The following is a 14,903-nucleotide window of genomic DNA, read 5'->3' as shown; positions in this document are numbered from 1 at the left end:
GTGAACATTCTGTTTCCTTTGGTAGCCAGATATGCTGGTTGGAGTTCTTTGGTTAAACTCTTGCAGAAGTATTTAAAATTCACTGACTTCTTAAATCTGGTACCTTTCAGAGGGAAAAGCAACTGGGGGCATTTTTTAAGCAGAAAAAAATCCTTTCTGTTCCACCAGTATTTAGAGGGGGTTTTAATTACAGTACTGAAAGAAAATGAAAACTTGGGGCTTCATTATATGCATTTGCATGTAGCATAATTTGCTCCTAGGCCAGTCTAATTAGATAGTTTACAGTTCACTTCTACTTAAGCCAAGCAGTGAAAAGTACATTAAAATGTTCCTTTTTTAAAATATGTGTTTAAGGAAATTAATGGAATAGCCTTAAATGAGGTAGATTAGAGAGACAAGCAAAGGGCACTTGCACAGGCGAAAACCGATTGTTCTTAACACTTTGGCATCAAATCCTGTAACAAAGTGATCTTGGGAGCTCTCTTCCAAATAATGACTCACTCTAAGTAACCCCCCAGAGAAGTATCCAGCCATTCCCTAGAGAGCTCGTAATTGTTGGCTTATTTCGACAGGCTTTCTTTGGAATTTCTTACAGTCTGATCTTAGACATGTTAATTCAGAAACGATTCCCACTGTGCTGAGTGTGATTTAATTTCAGGGTTGTGGGTTCGAGGCAGCGGCATAGCTAGCCGCTTAGATGCCTGGGATGAGATGGGGCAGGGCATGCTGGAATCCCAGTGCCGAAGCCGCATTGCGCTCTGGTGGTCTGCAGGTCCGCGTTGCTTTTTCGGGCAGCGTGGAGCCAGCTGGTGCCCGAGCCACCACGTCACTCCCAGGAGAGATGTATGGCTTGGGAGCACTGCAGGCCCCATTTTAAGTGCCACCTCTGCAGTGTGGTGCCCACTGTGCCTTGCCCCCTCCCCCATTTGAGCCCCATGTTGGGCAAAAAATTCCTGCATTGCAGGGCGTTGGACTAGATGACCCTCGTGGTCGCTTCCAACTCTACAATTCTGTGGTTCTCAAAATGGTAGCATGATTTAAGCATGCTTAGATCTAAAGTAAGTGCTACTGACTGCAATGGGGGTTGTTTCCCAAGTAAGTGTCCATTAGATTACAGCCTCAGTTTCTTGGGGGAGGGGGTATTATTTATTTAATCTATTAATAGGGTATTATGAGTCATATACTTTATTTTTATTTTTCCCCAATAATATTTATTAAGTTTCTTACCCATATAGCACATACTATAAAACAAATGAGACCAAAATAAAAAAGAACAAGTAGGAAATGAAACAAATACAACAAATCACAACAAAAAATATAAACAATACAGATTAATTAATTAATTAAAATTCCAACCTCATAAACTTATTGCTTGACTTCCTCTAATCCTTCCCATCTGAATTTCCGTGTAACTGAATGTAGCAGTTTTCCAATATCATTCTACAAAAACAATATTCTAATTATAATCAAATTTTTAACTTTTCTTTATATTTTATAACTTAAACTGGAGACTGAGAATTGTATATGAATGGGCCGGGATTGCCCTTCCTGTTTCGCTGCATCTTCCCCAGAAAAATTCCTTTTGCCAATTCCACTTTCCTTGTACTTCATAATCATAGTCCAAGTACATCTTCAGTGATTTAGGTACCTCTGAGAGGGTCATCTAGTTCAGCCCCTGCAATGCAGGAATCTTTTGCCCATCTGGGGCTCGAACCTGCAACCCAAAGATTTAGCCCAACCCTCATGCTTTACTGATTGAGCTATCCCAGAGATAATAAATTAACGTTTTTTTCCTGTATGGCTTCTGTTACAGAGAAAGAGCTGATCTCACCGGATTTGCTCTCTGCTTTGTTTTATTTGCCATGTAGATTATCCTGAGTAATTATTTAAAAAACAAAAACAAAAAACTCATGATTTTCCTTTTAGAGAAACAGTGCAGGAGACAAATTGCAGGCATGCATGTACCTTAAGGGGCAAAGCTGATTCTTCCTGACACGCAATATGGGACAACCTGCTGGAGACGAGAGTCAAAATCGATGGGCTAAGCGTATAAATTATTAATGAATTCTGCCACTTAGTCTCATTTGCTAGGAAAATGGATGCCTGTTTTCGCTTCAAGCCATGGCCTGAGCAAGCGGCATTTAACAGGACTTACACTGAGGCAATATTTCTTCCTCATTGCCTGGAGTTTCACATTACAAGAGCAGAACTGGGGGACGGTGGCTGTTTTTCAGGGTCATCGTAGTAAGATTTAGGCAACACCTTTAATGCAGATCCTCCAAGTGTCCCTATTTTTCAGGGACAGTCCTAGATTTACAGAAGGCGTCCCGGTTTCTGATTTGATCCCGGAATGTCCTGCTTTTCTTTAGGACGTCTCTATTTTCATTGGAGAAATTTTGGAGGGTATGGAGTTATGTGACCCCTGAGCCAAGAAAATGAGATACAGTACAACCATCAGAACCATCTGCATAGGAAAGTTTTTTTAATGCTTTTTAAAAATGTTTAATGCTTTATTATGTGTTTATAAATGCTGGAAGCCCAGAGTGGCTGGGGCAACCCAGTCAGATGGGTGGGGTATTATTATTATTATTATTATTATTATTATTATTATTATAGGACACCTCTATTTTCATCAGAGAAATGTTGGAGGGTGTGTTAATGCATTTAAACAGAAGAGCTGCTCTGAAAACTCAGAAGTAGGGAAACTAACAAGAAAAACCACAACAAGATCCCAGAAAGAATAGTGAACTGGTAAGATTTTTCAATGTTCCCTCAGTGCTCTAAGGGCTTGGCTTGTTTTGAAATACTCAGAAACCATCATCTTCTTTAGCCACTCATTAGGCATATCAATCAATCAATCATTTCATCTTTCACATAAGGATGATGGCGAGAGAGAGAGGAATCAACAAATAAGTAGAGGGCTCCAAATGATGGGGGAAATGGAAGAGGGTAAATTATTTAGATTGGAATATGAGAAAGGTTAACCTCTGCTCAAGCACACAGCAGCTCCCACAAATCTCCTGGTCTCTGGGGACCGTGAACCAATTATTCAACCTTTATGCCTGTTTTCATCCTGGGCTTGAGTGAAGAATTCTTACCCATGCATCAAGCCAGGATCAGAGATACGCCACTGCTGTGCTTTCAAATAAGGTGCTGTATCCAATGCATGCTCAGCCCCAAAGAGGAAGGAAATTTCCCATGGGAAATTCAAAGCTATAGTAAAAGCAACAGATGTTCCTCCACCTTCTATGGACACGGAGAGAGGAAATCTGCAGGGGACAGGCTAGGGTTCATTGCCATACCATATACATGCAAGAAATGCAGAAGATTAGGCAGCAGCCACAAACACTTCTAAAGGAGCCTTGTGGTTGTTAATGGACTGAGGAACTCTGAAAGATAAATCTGTTTATGGTCAGAGTGCAGCACAACAGAGGGCATCCTTGTACATCCTTGTACACATATCTCCTCTTCCTTTCCCACTCACTCTTGGTGTTAAGAAGCAGTGTGGGCCATCACATCCTTTGCCTCTACATTGCTGCCTTTTGCTATAATTGAAACAGATATCCAGATATGATTGAAACAGATATCCAGATATCTCAAAAGCCAAACAACAAGCTACTTATTTGCAGATTTATAAACCACTTTATAAAGAGAGCTGGACCATAAAGAAGGCTGATCGCCGAAGAATTGATGCTCTTGAATTATGGTGCTGGAGGAGACTCTTGAGAGTCCCATGGACTGCAAGAAGATCAAACCTATCCATTCTGAAGGAAATCAGCCCTGAGTGCTCACTAGAAGGACAGATCCTGAAGCTGAGGCTCCAATACTTCGGCCACCTCATGAGAAGAGAAGACTCCCTGGAAAAGACCCTGATGATGGGAAAGATTGAGGGCACAAGGAGAAGGGGACGACAGAGGATGAGATACAGTGTTCTCGAAGCTACCAGCATGAGTTTGACCAAACTGCGAGAGGCAGTGAAAGACAGGAGTGCCTGGCATGCTCTGGTCCATGGGGTCACGAAGAGTCGGACATGACTAAACAACAACAAACCACTTTGCAAACAAAATATATGGAAATGGCATATATCAGAAGAAAATAAGATAGAATATAAAACAGAAAAAAGCTGCAAACTCCATAAACTAAAGGCAGGGAAACCATTTCTAGAACTGTGCAATTATTATTCCATAAAAAGACTGGATCACAAATCAGGGGACAATTGCCCAACTGAAGGGATAATTGGAGTGGCAGTGCCATTGCTGCATTAGAACACCCAAAGGCTTGCTTCCTTCTACAGGTCAGAATGGTGGCGGGGAGACTGATCTTTTTGCAGTGGGGTGGGTGTGGGTGTGCTGTACCAGGACCAGGCTGGCACAGCTTAGAAGCCTAGTTTGAATCCCTCTCTGAGAGATGGACTGGTATAGGATCCAGTGGATCAGTGGCTGGCCCCACTCTGCCCTGCTGAATTGTTGGTCCCTATGCTGGATCCTGCCAGCAGGGGGGCTGATGTCAATATCGTCCTTTCTTGAGTGAAGTTTGGGCTTCTGCTTGCCATTCTGTGCGGGAAATGAAGCTGATACCCCAGACACCATAGAAGGGGGCTTTGTTGGCTCCAAGCCAATGGCGAGCTGTTTTGTGTGCGCTTGTGTGCCATTTGGAGGTTTCAGCTTGGACACTGCCCTACAAAATAAACAAAACTTCTCTGATGAATCATGTGCCTGGGGATAGGTGCACACAGTTTATTATCATGGCAAAGAACTGGGTTGTCCACTCTAGATTGGAAAAACCCTGATCTGCTGGGTGGGGTTAAAATATATGTGCTTAGGGGCAGAGCCAGGGCAGGATCTGGTGGGGGGGGGGGAGGGTGGACCTAAGATGAAACCCATAGGGTCATTGTTGGAGATCTGCATGGTGGGGTTAACAGGAAACAGTTGTTGTTGTTGTTGTTGTTGTTGTTGTTGTTGTTGTTGTTGTTACTATTTAAATTATGCATTGAACTTTGTTGACTTTTCAGATCCCTGTACTTGTTACTTTCAAGGACTTGGCTTTAGCAGTACTGTATTTTATATGTAAAATATCAATTTCCACTAGACAATTTCAACTCCGATTAGAAGCAAATGCGTGCAAACTTTTGAGCCGTTGTTCTTATTATTTGCTGCTTTTATGGCGTATGTTGGTTAGTTTTGATTAGTTTTTATGTATTTTGTGTTATGGTTGTGTATTCTACCTCACCTGTAGATCCATTGTGAAATAAAGGGCAGGTTAGAAATAGCCTTGATAAATAAATACATTAAATGTGTGAGTGTTTGTTTGTTTGCTGTTGCATTGCTTTGAGCCCAGTCGTTGTTTGAGGAGATCATAACATTGCATTCTTAAGTACGTTTACTGAGAAGCAAGTCCCACGGAGTTTAACTGGGCTTACTTCCCTGTAAGTTGGTACAGGATTGCATTCAAGGAGCTGCAGCACTTTTGCTTTCAGTCCCACCTGCCTCTTCTCTGGCAACCTGTTGTTGACATTAATAGTCCTTGGAGCAGGTGGAGGAGTCTGTTCACAAACAGCATACAACCTGTAATAGGTTATGTTATCCTGAAACGACCTCTGTATGGACAAATACATTATATGTTTGTCACTAGAGGGAGCTGATCTTGCTATCCAAACGCAGGTGAAGCATGAAATATATTGTGAAGTACAAAGAGGGAAGGGTGTGACTTTCTAATTATTTCTGAATGATTAAATACTGTCATCGTGCTAAGAAATTCCACATACTCGTTGAAAACGGGGCAACTTTTCTTCCCTTTTAAAGGGGAGGAGATACAGAAAAAACGGTAGTTTGTTTTGTTTCTCTTCACATCAACGGCTTCCCATAACTCTTTTTTTTCAAGAATGGGACAAGCAGTAAAATAATATTTGGAGAAGATCGTATCTAGTCTGGAAGTTGTCCCTTTAAATCTCTGTGTTCCATTTGGTTGCCCAGGACGACTCTTGTAAACATCAGTGAACCTACATGTGGCCTTTGAAAAAAGCTGGGGCCAAAAGCTGATGGGAAAGTTTAGGTCATTTCAGAGCTGCTTGAATCAGACTGTGAGTACTCCCTTACTGTAGGAGGCAGCAGCTTTGCTTCGTGTGATGTAATTTGCTTTATGTTTACGAATTTTACTTTCAAAGTACTCAGCAGAGAGAAAAAATACCTTTAGAGTACGCAGACTTTTTCTGTATAATATCTGGTAAACAGAGCGTTTAGAGAGCACTGGGAAGAAAGACATTCACCTCAAGAAATATTAGAAAGCATATTGCTGTAGGAAATTACAGCTCCCCAGTCCATTTGAAGTGTGTACACTTCTGAGAAGGATATACAGGGGGAAAAGAGGTTTAGGCGAGACTCTTCACATATTATTGTGGCTTCTGTAATGGCAGCCAAGACAATAAATAAATCACTCCTTTGCCAGGCATTTGTGAACTCACGATAGAATAGGCAGATCTGGTTAGCTGAAGAACAACAGATACTCACTGGGAAGAAGGGTTCAAATGTGATTTGTACTTGGAAAAAACCTTTGGGTTCCTCCTCCTGGGTTTATTTTATTTTACAGAGTTAGAAAATGTGATTGCTTCTTTTATTAAAGAGAAAAAGGAAACAAAGAAAACGTTGTGTATCCGAGTGGGTGTGTATTCCTTGAGGTTTATTCCGCAAAGCAGAAACAAATGCCACCATATCCTTTTATAAGACTCTAGCTTGCCTCACTTTTTGCATATCACTTGCTCTGAGGATGCCATTCCGCATCACTGATAACCAGGCATGAATCTTAACTAGTTTTTAGAACAGCTCTAGCAAGTGCTTTATAAATATTAAACAGCAGTCGATGTAGAAGTATCATTCAATAATAAACATGGCCAAATCTCATCTAAACTGTTTGGAGGTTTTGTTACAATCAGTTGGTATATAAATGTTGTTAAATGGATGAATAAATAAATACAATACATTTATTTATGTAAAGATTTTTTTATCTCACTCTGCAGCCAAAACGGGCTGTCATGGCAGTGTGCAGATAGTCCCTGCTGTCAGGCATACAATCTAAGGAGGCAAGACACAAACTCAGGAGTATAGGGGACCACCAAAATCCCCCCATCAGAAGATCTCAGTGTTCAAGGTGCTGCAATAAGGAATTAAAGTCTGTAAAGTACTTTGGGCCCATGTGGTTTAGGCTTTTTGCGAGTTAATACAAATTCTTCAGAATGCAAGACAAGTTGGAACCCTGCAGTGAACTGTTCTGCCATATTGCGTTAAAATTTGCAGCATAAACAGAGTCCTAAAATAAATGAGAATCCTCTACTCTCTGTTTCCATAATCTATTCTGTTATTTTGCTGCTATTTATTATTTATATCCTGCTCTTTTTACAAGTATTCAGAGCATCTTACAAGGAAGAATAAATAGAAACATTACTATGTAAATTCCTGAACATAACCAATAACTTTTTAAACCAAGCACTAACAAATTCCTGTAATAAGACTATCATAGCCAAATTTCAATTTTACATCAATATTTAGAGTGACGTATAAAAAAATTCCTCCCAGTAGCACCTTAGAGACCAACTAAGTTTGTTATTGGTATGAGCTTTCATGTGCATGCACACTTCTTCAGATATCTGGAAGGTGCTACTGGAAGGAATTTTTTAAGTTTGTTTCGGCTAGGGCAGACCAACATGGTTACTTACCTGTAACTAGAATGATGTATGTCTGTTTTGCAATTCGCACATCATTCACAAATGTCCCATTTAAACTGCCTAAAACCTTCACCAAGTGTTGCATCAGTACAGCAGTCATATTTATATTATGGCATACTTGGTGCTTGTTTGGTCTCTCTAGGTGACTTACAACATATCTATTTTAAATACGAAAAACTACATAAAGTCAAAACAATACAGTATACAAAACAACTCTCCCTAACTTGAGGGCTACTGCGCCCACATGCCTTGCGTGCTTCTCATAAGCATCTGACTGGCAACTGTGAAAAAAGGGCTATGGTCTAGTTTAAGTACTCTCTCAACAGTCGCCTGCTCAGCGTTTTCCTTCTGATTCAGATGGGTTTGGTGTTAAACTTTCTCGTATGTGGTTTTACACTTGCACCATCCACTGTTCAAAATATAGATTAAATAGAAGAGCAGACTAAATATTATTCATGCTGGTGGCACCTGCTTGCCTAAACTATCCATTCCGTATCATTTTAAGCATAGCAGGATGACTGGCAAAGTTATATAATAGCTATTTGTGTGATTAGAAGGTTCTAACAGAAGGCTGGCCATAGCACTCAGGTTGCGCTTGGCATACTTTGATCATTGATGGGATCAGGAGCAGGGTTCATTTGGAACCATGGTGGGATGCATTGTGATGCATAGGCAAACTCCGGCCCTCCAGGTGTTTTGGACTACAATTCCCATCATCCCTAGCTAACAGGACTAGTGGTCAGGGATAATGGGAATTGTAGTCCCAAACATCTGGAGGGGCGTAGTTTGCCTATGCCATCTGCTCACTGGAGCCCTGATGATGCGGTGCATGAAGCCCAGGAAAGAGCAACCTTTCCCCGATGCACCTCGTTGCTGTTGCTTGCAGGGAAACTGAGTCAGCCTTGCTGCTGCAGCAGCCGAAGAAGATGGGCAGCTGATGCACCGGCTGGAGAGACCAGAATCGCTGCTTCTCCGGTTGCTACATCCCATCTGTTTGCAATTCGGAGGCAGCCGAGGCGGGCCTTTACATTTTCACGGCAGGAGAGGGGTAGGTGGGTGGGATCTTCTCTCCTGCCGCCTTGGTACCACATATACATATATACTGTATGTACAGTTGTTGTTTAGTCGTTTAGTTGTGTCCGACTCTTCCTGACCTCATGAACCAGAGCACGCCAGGCCCTCCTGCCTTCCACTGCCTCCCGCAGTTTGGTCAAACTCATGCTGGTAGCTTCGAGAACACTATCCAACCATCTCGTCCTCTGTCGTCCCCTTCTCCTTGTGCCCTCAATCTTTCCCAACATCAGGGTCTTTTCCAGGGAGTCTTCTCTTCTCATGAGGTGGCCAAAGTATTGGAGCCTCAGCTTCAGGATCTGTGCTTCCAGTGAGCACTCAGGGCTGATTTCCTTCAGAATGGATAGGTTTTATCTTCTTGCAGTCTATGGGACTCTCAAGACTCTCCTCCAGCACAATGATTCAAAAGCATCAATTCTTCGGCGATCAGCCTTCTTGATGGTCCAGCTCTCACTTCTATACATCACTACTGGGGAAACCATAGCTTTAACTATACCGACCTTTGTTGGCAAGGTGATGTCTCTGCTTTTTAAGATGCTGCCTAGTTATCTGATTTCTCCAGCAATCCGCCTCCCGTCCCCTTTTAGTGCACAGAAGCCCTGCAGTTCCCTGGTCGGGCAGCGGGTGTCGCATGGCTCTCTCTCTCCCTCTGCTCCATCTCCCCCGCGGTTGAGGAATGGTTCGCTCCGGCCTCCCCGCTCTGCAGCAACATCCCTCCTCGCGAGCGTGTCCAGCCCTGGCAGGCTCCGGAGCAGATGCTGCCGCCGCTGCTGCCGGGGGAGCGAGCTGGGACGGACGCGAGGCGCACCCGCCAGTCTCCTTGGCCGTTGGCACCGGGCAGCCCCGAGCGAGGAGGAGCCTGCCGGATCTCGGCGCTGCCCGGGACGACAACAGCCCGGGGAGGCGGTAGGTTGAAGGGACCCGCCACCCATTGCAGGTAAATGACAGCGAGCCGTTGCATCATTTAGGGATCATAGCTTTCCCAGTCCCTCGCCGCCAGCCAGCCAGCCAGCCAACCTGGGCATATTCTAAGCACAATAGCTATATAGCTCCAACGCCCCTTCTCTCCCTATCTGTGCCCTGCAAAAAGGAAAGAAAGAAGAGCTTTGGGGGGGGGGGGGGTTGCATGGGTGAAACTGATGCTGCAACAAATAGGGGCGGGTGTCAGGGAAGGGGAGAGACCGGGTTGAAACTGCTGATGATTCAGCATCCTTTTCTGCAAAGAGGAGCTGAAGAAGGGAGCCCCGTGGAAAAGGCCCCCACGAGAGCCCTTCTCCCCAGTTGCAGGAAAAGCCCCATTGGAAGGTGATGCCTATAAGCCATCTGGAAGATCTGCAGTGGTCGTTCACCTTGCTTTGTCATGTGCACCCAGAGCTCAGCTGCGCTTTGCTCTTTCTGATTATTGCCATTATTATTATTTTCTTGTTCTCCTTTCCCCTGCTTTTGGGAGAGAGAGGGGTGCTGCTCTGATTTGCACTGGCTTAGCTGTGCCCAAGGGCTTTGTGGCACCGTTGCTGACAAAGATGTTTTGCTGCGAAAAAGAAAGAAAGAAAGACAAAGAAAGAAAGGCATAAAAATTCTGGAGAGGTTTTCTTTTCCCGTGTCAGGGAAATAGGAGGTTGCAGGGAGAAGAGCCTCAATCAAGAATATGTTGGGCCTAAATGATGAAATGCTTTTGGATAAATGTCGTCTGAATCTTTCTGAACGCGTTAAGTCAGATCTTCTTATTTTTTATTTTAAACCACGATGACTGGAAGTTTTCAGCTTTGGTACAATATGCTTGCATCTATGATGGTGTCTTCATTTTGATAAGACGGAGGCACCTGTGTGATAGAAACTAGAAATGAACTGCTTGGCATATGCCTGCAGAAATGGAATAGGATAGAAAGAAGGGGCAATTTATTGGCTGTGGACTCCCCACCCCCCTCGGTCTTCCAGCTAGATAGAAAATGAATGTTTATGGCTTTTTGCTTTCTTTTCTGAAGTATAAGTATGCAAAAAATTTCCCCAGGATAATGTGGCTGTGCTAACTCAGGTTGTTGACAGTAATAAGCGAGAAGCACCATATGGAAAAAGCTGCCCGTCATTCAGAAGAAAATATTTGTGATATGGGTGATGATAGCACTGACTGTGGTTGTGGGGATTACAATTAGGTATGCAAATGTTAAGTGTAATATTAGGTTAAGAGAAATATTAAGCTGTTGTACAGGAAAGAAAAAAATGGTTAAAGTGACCTCCATAGTGCTGAAGCCAAATAATCCTTTAGAGGACAAATGGGTTTGTTACGACTTCCATGTTCTGAGCAAGGATGCTGTCACCCTGATTACACAGCAGAATGTGATGGGATTATTTTAGGAGGTGGAAACTTTAGGGCAATGATGTGCTATTTTAAAAGAGCTGAGAAATACAGTTATTTTGAGAAGATTCTATGGGGCTTTCAGATAAGGGAGAAAAGTGCTAATGGGCTCAATTTCAAGGGGAAGAAATGCATTTTCTTCCTTTCAGAGAAATTGTTGTTGCTGTAGTGCCAGGGCCCAATCTTGTAGGCAAAAAAGGAGCTTACATTGCAGTCCTAAGTCAGTTCTACTGAATTCAGTGGGGAGTGCAGCCCCAACCCTCCCCGCCCCCTGCTGCAGCCCTGCATACACTTACTACCTAGGAGAAAGCACCACTGGGACATAGTTCTGGTTGGACATGTATCCGATTGCACAGCCAGTCTTGGAAAATGCAGAATTCGAGTGCAGAATTCGAGTGCAGAACTGAGAAAATGAATGTAAATAATGGGAGAGGGACAGAGGACACCCTGTTATCAATTTGTACAACTACGACGCAATCCAATCCATGATTATTCTCACTTTCTCCATCCTATGCTAATATGCAAAAGTACTTTTTGGTTGTCTTCATCCTTACAACAGCCATGTAAGGTAGATCACTTTTAGGTCTGTTGAATAGTTGAAGATCTAAAGGAGAGAGATGGTATCTTTGTAAAACCCCTGGTGTTGTAGACTGGGTAGAATTTAAAGCATTCTCTCATTGGGCTGCAGGGCTCCCCATCAGCTTTTGTCTAGAACCATTTCCAGTGGCAGAACCCTTCACTTTAAACAGAACTTTGGCAGAACACTTGCCCGAGTAAATTTCTTTTAACATGATTAAAAATAAAATAAAAGCAGGGGAGGGTGTTGGTTATTGGGAGAGCCAGCCAGAGTGGCAACTTTTAAAAGCAGCAACCTTAGTGGTCAGGGGAGCATTGTTTACCCAACGTCCCAGCATTGTACAGCAGTGAGCAGCGGATCGGCTCCACTTCTGCACCCGCATGCCACCAAGCTCCCCACTGCTTGCCTCTCTTCTCTTGGAAACGGGCCACGATGCTCCCTCTGGCTGCCCTGCTGGCCACTACTGAAATTTAAACCCTGGAAAGTGCAATGAGGGGAAAGGAGAGGAAGGGATTCCTTCCTAGGACAATTGCTTGAGTAGTTGTATTTAATCCCCACAGCTGCAGCTCAGTAGAAATCATACAAAAATCTGCCTTTGCAGTTTTTTCTTAGCAGAGCTCCTTGAATTGCTTTGCAGAACCCCAGGGTTTTCTGTAGAATACAGTTTGAGAAGCTTATGCTTGGTACCACATCATATGTGATTATAGAGGTTAGCGTCTCCGGATGCAAGATCTTCTAGATACTGATTTCTGTAGTTTTGTTACGTCGCTCTGGCCAGGTCCTGATGTTTCTGTTGCACAAGCCTCCTTCCTTCTTGTCCTACTGTGCTATTCCTTGTGCTGATCTCTTATTTTTGATGCTTCAGGTGTAAGGCTGTCTACCTGCCAAAGAACAGCGCCTTTGTGCAAGAGAGAAGTGTCCTGTCTCCCCTGGTCTCAGCAGCCTATTGCAGCTGCCCCTAACCTAATGTGTCCTCCATATGTTGTTGGATTCCAACTCCAGCCTGAGTCAAGGATGTTGGGAGTTGTAGTCCATCAGCATCTGATTGGGGAACACTGGCTTGTTGTAACTAAGCCAAAGCCTGCACCATCAAAACAACTGCATAGCCCCCCCTGTTTACTCCTGTCTCTCTTTCCCTGCTTTTCAATTGTAAGCGGTGTTAGAAACTCAGATATATAAGCTAGGCGCCAAAAGGCTCCTTAAACAAAGGTTACAGTAGCCAAAATGGAATGTCTAGTCGCCATTTTGGGGCAAGACGGCTCTAAAGTCTTTTTTTCAATGATGGACTGACTGTGACTGATTCTCAGTTAAACATCTGGCAAGTTCAGATGACAACCTCTGGCTAGGTTAAGAGCTTTGTGAACTTAAAGAAGAAGAGTCACTTTATCCAGGGACAGTCCTACCTCTTTTTCTTAATGGTGACACGGACCAGTCATAATGTAAGAATATTCTTCACAACTGTGAGCAGGGCAGTAGGTTGGGGGAAATGAAGATGAGTGGCAGCAATTAGCTATAACGTTGTTTATTGCTCTTGCTCAGGCCGCACAGAAAAGGCACTTTGGCTCCTGAAATTCATTCTGATGGTGCAGATGAAACATAAAAGGTAGAATTCTACAGGATGTGGTATTAGCGTGCGAAAAGAGTCAGGAGCCAATGACCCCCAGGTATGCACCTCCAGATGATGAAGATGTCAGACACCACAGTTGCAAGTGGCTGATAGCCAAGTGCAAAATGCGCCTGGCTAATTTCAAACACTGGTTGTACGCCTCTTCTGGGCAAAGACCTAAGAAACCTGTTGTTTGGGTGGCATCATGTGCATTGATGACTTTATAGCTGTCACGGAACTGCCATCAGCTCAGAGGGCAGTTGGGTTACAGGGAGCCTCCAAAGATCGTGAGAAGCAGCACTTCCTCCGCGGAGGAGGGAAGCCCCACCTCTAGTGGGGAAGGTATGCAGGGCTCGGAGGATGCAAGAGAGAGCCAAGACACCGTGCATGAGCAAAGCAGGGGGGAGGCAGGTTCCCCTTTACCCACGCCCTCTCTGCGCGGTAGGTTTTCGCGCAGAGTGGGGAGGCGTCGGATGGGGGTCAAGAGACTACTCTGCTGGGGAAAGTTTAAGGACTGCCCACTCCCAGATTCTGCTAGTGACTGAGCAAGACATGGAATTGAGACGTTCTGCACTGTAAATGTTTTTGCACCGATAATAAAGCCTTTGAAAAGACCAGTGGGGATCTTGCCTGTTCGCTCTCGAGCAACCACGCCAGTAGGCATAACAATAGCGATACTAAATGATATCAGCAATCCCAGTTGTGAAACGGTTCAAGCCACTTGGGGAAGAGGAAGGAAAGGAAAGGCACTTGTACCAAATTGATAGAAGAAGAAGAAGAAGAAGGAAGAAAAAGAAGAAGAACCCTCCAAGGTGAACTAGACATTTGTAGATTCAGGAGATCCAGTGTTTTCTGAGTGAACCCTCTTCATCAAGGTCTTCTGTGCTCTTGGTTGCACAGTAATTTCGAAACAGAAGGTTTCCACTACTGTTGCTTTCAAGCCACTTGGCCTGAGCTACCCTTGCCTTGCACCAGCCTTCCCCAACCGGGTGCCCTCCAGATGTTGCACTACAGCTCTCCTCACACCTGACCACTGGCCATGCTAGCTGGGGCTAATGGGAGTTGAATTCCAGCAGCATCTGGAGGGCACCAGCCAGTTTGAGAGGAAGGCAGCAGTACAGATAGCATTTTGTGGAGAAAGCTCCATATGCACAGCAGTGTAGGATGCAAACTTATACAGTGTTACCTCGGGTTAAGAACTTAATTCGTTCCGGAGGTCCATTCTTAACCTGAAACTGTTCTTAACCTGAAGCACCACTTTAGCTAATGGGCCTCCTGCTGCCGCTGCACTGCCGCCGCCACCCGATTTCTGTTCTCATCCCGAAGCAAAGTTCTTAACCCGAGGTACTATTTCTGGGTTAGCGGAGTCTGTAACCTGAAGCGTCTGTAACCTGAAGCGGATGTAACCCGAGGTACCACTGTACAGGGTCAGTAGTTTCCTGGATAGGAGTGCTAGACTGAAAAAAGGGAGCATGCTTTCCTGTTTTGTCAATTGCCAATTGATTTCTGAATGAATGTCCAAATACATTTCTTTTATCTGCAGAAAAGCCTGCTGCTGTCTAGATCCATGTATTAT

At 44.0% G+C, this 14,903-nt stretch overlaps 1 protein-coding gene across 4 annotated transcripts in view; it reads left to right on the top strand.

Moving 5' to 3' along the window:
* The first annotated feature begins 5,962 nt into the window (after positions 1-5,962).
* The window catches only part of TTLL7 (tubulin tyrosine ligase like 7), a 71,730-nt gene continuing 62,789 nt past the window's right edge, over positions 5,963-14,903 (top strand). The window contains exon 1 of one of the 4 annotated variants that reach the window (XM_083510638.1): positions 5,963-6,079. The gene's annotated coding sequence lies outside the window, so the exon portion shown is untranslated. Of the gene's footprint in view, positions 6,080-9,490; positions 9,726-14,903 lie in introns of those variants that run through there. The other 3 variants (XM_083510639.1, XM_083510637.1, XM_083510640.1) reach the window with 3 other exon arrangements.

Source organism: Podarcis liolepis (genome assembly GCF_965112155.1).
Source record: "Podarcis liolepis genome assembly, chromosome: 6".
Classification (NCBI taxonomy): Eukaryota; Metazoa; Chordata; class Lepidosauria; order Squamata; family Lacertidae; genus Podarcis; species Podarcis liolepis.
This window is presented reverse-complemented; position numbering and strand designations above follow the sequence as displayed.